Genomic DNA, 8407 nt, shown 5'->3' on the forward strand with positions numbered 1-8407 from the left:
GAGGCCGTGGTTGTTATTGGTCACGTACTATTTGTTAGGGTTTAGTTTGCACAATACCAGCTATTGTATTATATTCGTATACTCAGATATTGCTTTGTGTACAAATATTGACCATGATATATATATCTGTATACAGCAGCTTTATTGCATTGAGCCGATATATAAATATACTTTTTAAGGTAAAAGATAGCGAACGACCGTCCTAACAATATAATCATATCCACAGTCATTGGGACAGACGTTTAGTCAACAAAATGTAACAATTGTAGACAGATAGATGCACTCCCGAATTCTGAGATGGTGTCAGTGGTGCAGCGGTTACCGCACCGCTTAACTTCAGATGTTCATAGGTTCGATCCCTCGCAAGGACGCGAACATTTGTATTTGTAAGTACGATTGTTTGTAAGTTATTTCTTTAAGTGTTCCACATTTATTATGCATGTATTTCTACAAAAAATGTATTTAAGTATTTTAACAGTTCTTTAGTACCTAAACATAAAACAACCACTGCCTAACCTGGGATTAGACGGCGCTGTATGTATTGTCCAGGGTTATTATAATTATTTTAATTTTATTTTCTATATTTAACTATAACGAAATTGAAAGTAGATTTATATTAAAAAAATATATCGACATAATAATTTAGTTTTAAATAGACAAGTAAGCATTTTTAAAGGCACATAATAGGGTTATTAATTTATAATATTAATGGATAATATGCAATGCAATCCCGATTGATTTTATCAATGACTAATAAGTAGATTTGAGAAATTAGGTATCGGCACAATCCGAAACGTCCAGTACATAGAGTCAATTTAGAGGAGTCCATTATTAAATTTCATTCGACAATTAAACTTGGTATACATTTACGTAAACAGCGTACCATTGAGTCACTGACGACACAGTAGTCAGTACAATTCTTAATTAAATAATTCTTTTTAATCTTTTCAAAACTAATAACTCTTTTTAATCGCTTCAAAATTAAAGTAATTAAATAAATAATTACTTTAATTTTGCATATATTCATTAATTTATTTAAGAAAACAATTAATAATAATATGGGTAAATAAAATAAGGAACCACTAAATTTTTTACAGCGATGAGTTCTTCGTCAATAACTTAAATTACATAATCATGAAAATATAAAATGATTTGCAAAATAAAAGCTCATGAACATTTGGAATGCCAGTTAATCTGAGTGTCAGGTTATACTAGTAAGAAGTTCGAAACAGATCGCTAAAACTGACACGGGTTCTGTCGCACCTGTCATGGTTGAAAATTCAGTAATCCCATTTAGAACGTCAAAGACCTTGGTCTTCATAGAGACTCCGTAGTTTGAATTTTGTATGTTTGTTCAGCAGCATTTATAATGTAATTATGATGTACTTTACGTTGATGACAACATAAAGTACATCATAATTACATTATCAATGCTTTACTGAAACCACTTGAAATATTTTTTCAATCAAAATGAATGTATTATATAGACGGCGCGCTTCACTATCAGTTTAGTCGTGGAAAGTGGACGTGGCATATTGGTCGAAATACAATGTTTAATACAACTCACTTAAAATTAGTATTGTTCTACTGGTCCTTAGCAATAGTAATAACATATTGTATGTCCCTGATGTGCAGTGATGAAAACATTGAAAGAATAAGTTATATTTACTGCTACCGTTTATTGAATATCACCATCATAGTAGAGAATCGTTATCACAATGTGACATCCCCTTCAAGCGATCTCCTTTCTTATTGCAATGGGGATTGAAATTACGAGCCTGAGCCAAGATTGGAACTACTAGCGATGCCATCAGACTTAAGTCGTATCCTTCAGGCATAAATCTTTACGCGTTTTCGCGCTTTGAGTTTTTGGGAAGTATCTTTTGCACTCGCTTTTATTTTCATTTTAATCGTCTGGTGAAGCTGTATAGATTAGTAGTAACAGACAGTATTAGAAGAGTTTAAAACAATAACTAGATGAGTCCTACGTAAAGGGGGTGAGGAGAGGATATGAAATTAACGTTTGTACAGGCTGTTTAATATTTTTTAAGTAACATTTGACAAAAAGCTTAAACATAAATAACAGTTTAAAATTGGTCTCAATGTCATGGACGAATACCTACTTGTCGTCATCTTACAGTATGTAATATTTTCAGCAGATAGACAATAGGTGTATGATATATTTCATAGCATCGTCTTCATTCCACACAAATGAACGAATTCTTACTTTACGGACACAATAGACAATGGAGGCGAGCCGCCATGCTGCGTTATAATGTTGTAAATGATCTAAAAAAGTGCGATTTTTCATAGATAGTAGACTGCGAATATCGTATAGGTTGTCTTTTATTTATTGCTAGTTTTTATCCGAAGTTATCTTATATTATTGGACATAATTTTATTTCCTATATTTTACAAAAAATTCTAATAAACTATCAAATACTGTGAACAACTAATATTCATTTCATTATACCTATTCCGTTAATTGAGGAGATATATTTTTAATAGAAGCGTCGATTCAAGCAATCTTTATTCATATTAAGTATCTAAACTTAACGAGTAAGTACTCAGTATTTTGATGTTTTTAAAAATGAATAACAACAAAATTTCTTCGGAAATAAAAAGAAAATGAAATCGATTGAATACTCAATGGAACCTGAAAATCTATGCTTCTATAATATCTTTATAATCTATCTTATAACCGACTAAATAGCGGAACCGTCCGGGTTGACGTAAATATAGATTATATGAGGAGGACAAACATGGGCTACTTCTACTTAAAAAAATAGACCAAGGTATATAAATACGTTGCCCCCAAAAGTAAACACTATGAGCTAACCAATTAAATATGTTGATTTATTATATATTGCTACATGAAACCAAACATTAATAACAATGATAAAAGTAAAGATTTTCGTTTATTTTTACGGAGATAAAAAAAACTAGTCACGAACTTGAAGTCACGATAAAATATAAAGTTTTGTATACAAATCCTCGTGAGTCATTCCACTGAGCGGATTGTCAATTGACCTTGTAGTCCGTGCTATCCCCTCGTAATTGGGCCTTTGTAGCCTGAATGAATCCAATAACAAGACAGAGGTAACGATTTTATGTTCCTGTGTCCCGCTTTAATACAATTATGATGACATATTGAAGACTAATTTTTACGATCTTTTTATGTATACTACACGAAAGATCTGTGTATAATGTAAACTATCTTCGAGAACGTATGTAATATATTTTAACTAGTTGATATTCACGACTTCGTCAATTGCTCATCTTCTTGTTGTACAGTTGGTCTTCACGATAAATTTGATTAAGATCTGTTCAGCCATTTAGTCGTGGAAACATAACAAATAGGTAAAGATTTATTTTTATTACATTAGATTTGAATATTCAAAATTGAATGTAATAAAAATAGGTAGGTGTAATAGATACAACACAGAAAATGACTTCCAGAGGAGCTCTTGAGTACTGGGCGTTTTTTTAATTACTATCTGAATATTTGTAACATTGACAAATTTACAGAATATTTAATTTTAATTTTAACGGAGATGTTTACGTGTTATTTGTATGTTATGTTTATTTTCACAAAATATATATTCCAATAATGTAATATTTAAAAAATGTACAAAGGCTGTTAGCAAATCAGCAATGTGTCTAAATTGACAGTCCAATCAACTAGGGCCATATTTTCTGTAAGTTATACTAGTAGGTAGGTACATGATAGAAATATGTACATCCCTCATCCCCAATATCTTTAGATTTGATACCACAACATCGGCGTGATTTATGCGAAGTTAGAAAACCATTAATCATGCGTTGTCAATTGGAAAGCGACCCATTTTCGCAGCTAGGGCATTTGTTTGGTTTTCTTCTCCCGCAATTTACTGGGACGAAATGACGGCACGCATTTTAGATATATTTTCATTACGTCGTAAGCTGTCCTTTATAGAAGTCTCGCCAAATATTTGCATAAATATAGGCCGTTTGGGTGTAGTAACAGGATGACTGCAATTTTGTATTAAATTTTATTTTGCTATGTAACATTGGTTAAATTGAGTGTGGTAGAAAATTGGTTTTGGTAAAATGGAGCACGAATTGAAATAAGCAATAAAAGGGGAATTTAGGTCAGTGCAAAACAAATACAGCCAGTTTTGTTACGTTAATAATACATATGAATGTTTGCTCTGCAGGTTTACCGATTGATAATATGTGGCTGATAATTCATTGAGCTGAATGATAATAAATAAATACCTATTCGAATGTAGACTTCCATTAATTAAACTCATTGGACTACCTGGTATATATGTAATATAATATTTTTGTTATGTATCTGATCTGTTGATTTTATTTATACATGACTGCAGTACATTTTATTTTGTATTTCTAAAATTAAACCAATATATTTTTGGTTATTAGTTTTTAATTATATTATTCATGAATCTTTTTAATTGTAGAAAATAGTGTCGTATACCTATCTAAAATCAAAGAAGAACTATCGGAAGTATCTGGCTCCGGTTGGCTTAGTATTAAATTTATTGGACACAAGAGCACCGACAATTTCAGCCGTTGCCAGTGTGCCAGCGATCCATGAATTTTACTGTTTTCCCTTCTGAGAATTTCTTCAAAGTTTTGTGTTCACACGTTTAAGTTGCTGTACTTATTAACTCTATATCAAAATACTACAAAGGTTGATTTTTATAGGACTAGTAGCCAACTGTTAAAAATATATCTTATTAGGTCGGCGTCCACGCGGTTGCTCTCGAAACCAATATGGTCAACTGCTGGTGAATTTGACACACAGGTGGGTCCACTATTCTATTTGCTTCCATTTAGAATATCATACCATGATTAACTAAAACAGACTATAAAGCATGCCATTCATGACAACATTTACGCGTAGTGATAATAATAATAATAATAATGTTTATTGAACTAATATTTAGTACAGCCTTGACAATATTCTTGCAAAAATAAAATTGCTTAGTAAATACAGCAGCGTTTTGTACACGTTTACTTTATAGTTAAGGGGGTCTTCCTATGTGACGGCCTGTTTTTTAGGGATATTTTAGGATTTTTTTTCTACGACCAGTAAATATTTAGAGCTTCAAGTTTTTTATCATTTATTAACACATATTTGGACAGTATAAATATAAAATTTCAGCTAAAAATATTCAGTCAAACTAGAGTTACAGCGCTCTGAACACCCCCGCTTCGAAAAAAAGAGCTCCCACTTCCTCCACGATTCCGGCTGATCGGCTTATCTGAAAAAAAAAAAACGGCGTTTTAATTTTTATTAAAAGCACGGAATGACCTATAATCATATGAATATAAAAAAAATTAGATTTTTGATAGACATTTGAAATAAAAGTTGCAAATTCGTTTTTTTTTTTTTGTTTTTTCAAAAAAATCGAAGTTTTGAAAATTTTCGATTGATAATAGTTCATTCCATGCGTTTACATATATTGAGTGTGCCCTGTAAATTTCAAGTAATTCGGTCCAGCCGTTTCTGAGATACAATGGAGGAAAGTTTGTAAAACACAGTTTTGAGAAAAACGCGTTTAAAGTTTCAAGTCCGTTAAAAACTATTAATAATATCAATTACACTCTCAATCGGCGATGCCTGGTCCATAGACAATTCCTTCTTCCTCGTGAAACTCTTTTAAAGCAGATTGTTCAGCTCTTGAGTCAATCCTGGCTTGTTTAACGACATCACTTACGCGCCGCTCAGAGCGTAAGATTCGCTTTTCATCCCGTTTCTCAACATATTTTTCACGACCAAAGGGCATCCCATAATCGACATAACTCCCAATAATCGCATCGCAAATACAAACCGACGATTAACCTCTAATGCATTTCCGATCAACGGGCCTGAGTTTATAACTGTCTGTTTTTCACACTCACACGATAAAATAATTTTAAAGCCTAGGCCTCGGAAACTTGATCGCGAAATAGACACGTCACTTTTACAAGTTTTACATATAACTATTTCAGAGATTGCAGCAAATACAGAAACAAACTCCAAAATGCAATATGCGAAATTCGAAGCGATGGGAACATTCATGTTCATGTTATTTTTAAGTTTTTTGGCCGAAGCTGATGTAAATACCGTATCATTTTGGTGGGTAAAACGGTTTCCACTAAACTTTCTTTTTTTACTACGACCAGGATGAACATTTCCACTCGTACTTCCTTTCCGTCCACTCATTATGAGAAAAAAATAATTTGTAGCTGTTGCTCTCTTCTCTCGAAGTTCAACCAAGACTAAAATAACTTCGGTAAAATATTATAACAATAGAAATTTCTGTTTAAGTCTGTAGAAACGTGTCTAAACTTGTATAAACAAATATATTAATAAAAGGGAGGCCAGGTATAAAGCCGACGGTACACAATAGGCCCGGTCTCTAACTGCCAACTCACCGCTCCGAACCGCTCTTTCTTTTACCTGCTGTATCTTTAAAACGACTTCGAATTTTCTAAAATCGCTTTACTACCGTATTCTAGACATGTTAAGGGAGAAATTTATGAAAAAAAAAAAAACGATTTTTTCAACCCATCACATAGGAAGACCCCCTTAAACAATTCAAATAATATTAAACAACAAACAAATAAAAACGACATAGTGCGGTAACAAAATAAATTTAAGTCCTTATTAAATGCATGCTGATGAAACAAATATCAATTCTAAGTAGTTAGATAATAATTTGTATGTTAAATTGGACACAATCCTTATTTTGCAGAATTATAGTGGGTACATAATAAACTAAGCATACAGCAGTACCAGTACCAAAGAAAGAAAACTACCCCCCGTGCTAGTTTTTATTAAAAACTGTGATACGCCAAGGTAAAGTGAGTGATTCCGGAGTTATCAGCGTTTATATTTCAAATGTACTTCCCAACAGAAATACTCGTATGTAGGTAATCAATACTTAGTTAGTGTGTTATATAAACGTTTTATTACCTGTAGTTAGCTTGACCAGCCATGTCCGCACTTAGCCTCGTGATTGCGGAGCTATTGTGCGTGGAAATGTGGTCAGTCCAACCAACCTACATACACTGTTAGGTACAGGATGTCAGTAGACGTTTTGTATTACCGCTTACCTCTTCAAGGGATTACCAGAAATGCATAGTATTTACTAAATAATACAATTTTTATCTACTTAATATTTTTTTATTATAAACCTATTACCTAATATATCAATTACTAATTAATAAAATCAATTGATTTTATATTTAAAAAATTATATATACTAATTTGTCTGTATAATTCAATCATATATTTAAAAGATGGCCTACATTTTTCACATCGCAAATACCATGTTATTCAATATTGTATAATGCTTGGTTGAGCAGTTAAGATAACAGACAAGCAGACATACTTCTCTTTCTAGTTACAATAAATTCTAGTTTTTACCTATGAGATCTCTTGCATACCCGACTATTAATTGGCCGGGGTAAAACTATTCTGTTACAAATAGGTTTAAAAACATATAGGTAGGTATGTGCTGTACGTATATTTTTAAACCTTTATAATTAACTGAGTTTGCGTGCATTTTAGTAATAAAGAAGTTTGAACAATATTTGTTCATCATCAGCATTGGTCAATAAGTATACAGACTAAAGTAACTCTGTGTCTCGATCTTTCTTTGGACAATCTAGTGACGGTGATTAAATAAAGTGCTGATACCTATCGATATTGAAATCGCTCCAGGTAGCTTGTGGCTACGGCTAGTGAAACTTAGAGGAAACTGTAAAAAAATTTAAATAAATAAATAATTTTTCCACTAAACTATTGACCGTACTAATAATATACGATAGTTAAGTATGTATATATTAGTGTCACAATATTATCAAATAAAATAATATAATATGGTAGAAAATAAAATACAAATAAGCATTGAAAAATTATTATTCTGTAACACCGACAACTGACTACTGAGAAAGCCTAATTTGTTTTGATAGGTACCCGCCAACAACATCGCGTGCGCTGCATGATGGATAATTTATCCCACATAGGTAATGTATTATTCATATAAGCGTAATAAATCACATTTATACACCCCCAGTAGCTTTGAGATTATCCCCTTCTCAAAATCCAGACTCCATTATACAAAATTCATAGGCAGAATTATCCCCTCTCCTTGCATTCGCATAAAATTTTGAAATTCCACGTACCTATAAAATATTGTCATACTTTTCTGTTGCGCACTCTTTATTATTTTCAAAATTTAATTAGGGATATACTGATACATAGGTAATGGTAGAGAATGCTATCGGGTATTAAATCTATCGTGTAAACAATTTAGTATGCAAAAGAATAAATAATAATCCAGAATATGTATAGCAAATACCATTATTATAATATGAATAAAAATATTATTCATATTATAATAATGATATTTGC

Source organism: Achroia grisella, unplaced genomic scaffold (assembly GCF_030625045.1).
Source record: "Achroia grisella isolate CSIRO2021 unplaced genomic scaffold, CSIRO_AGI_Agris_v1 utg241, whole genome shotgun sequence".
In the NCBI taxonomy this organism is placed as follows: Eukaryota; Metazoa; Arthropoda; class Insecta; order Lepidoptera; family Pyralidae; genus Achroia; species Achroia grisella.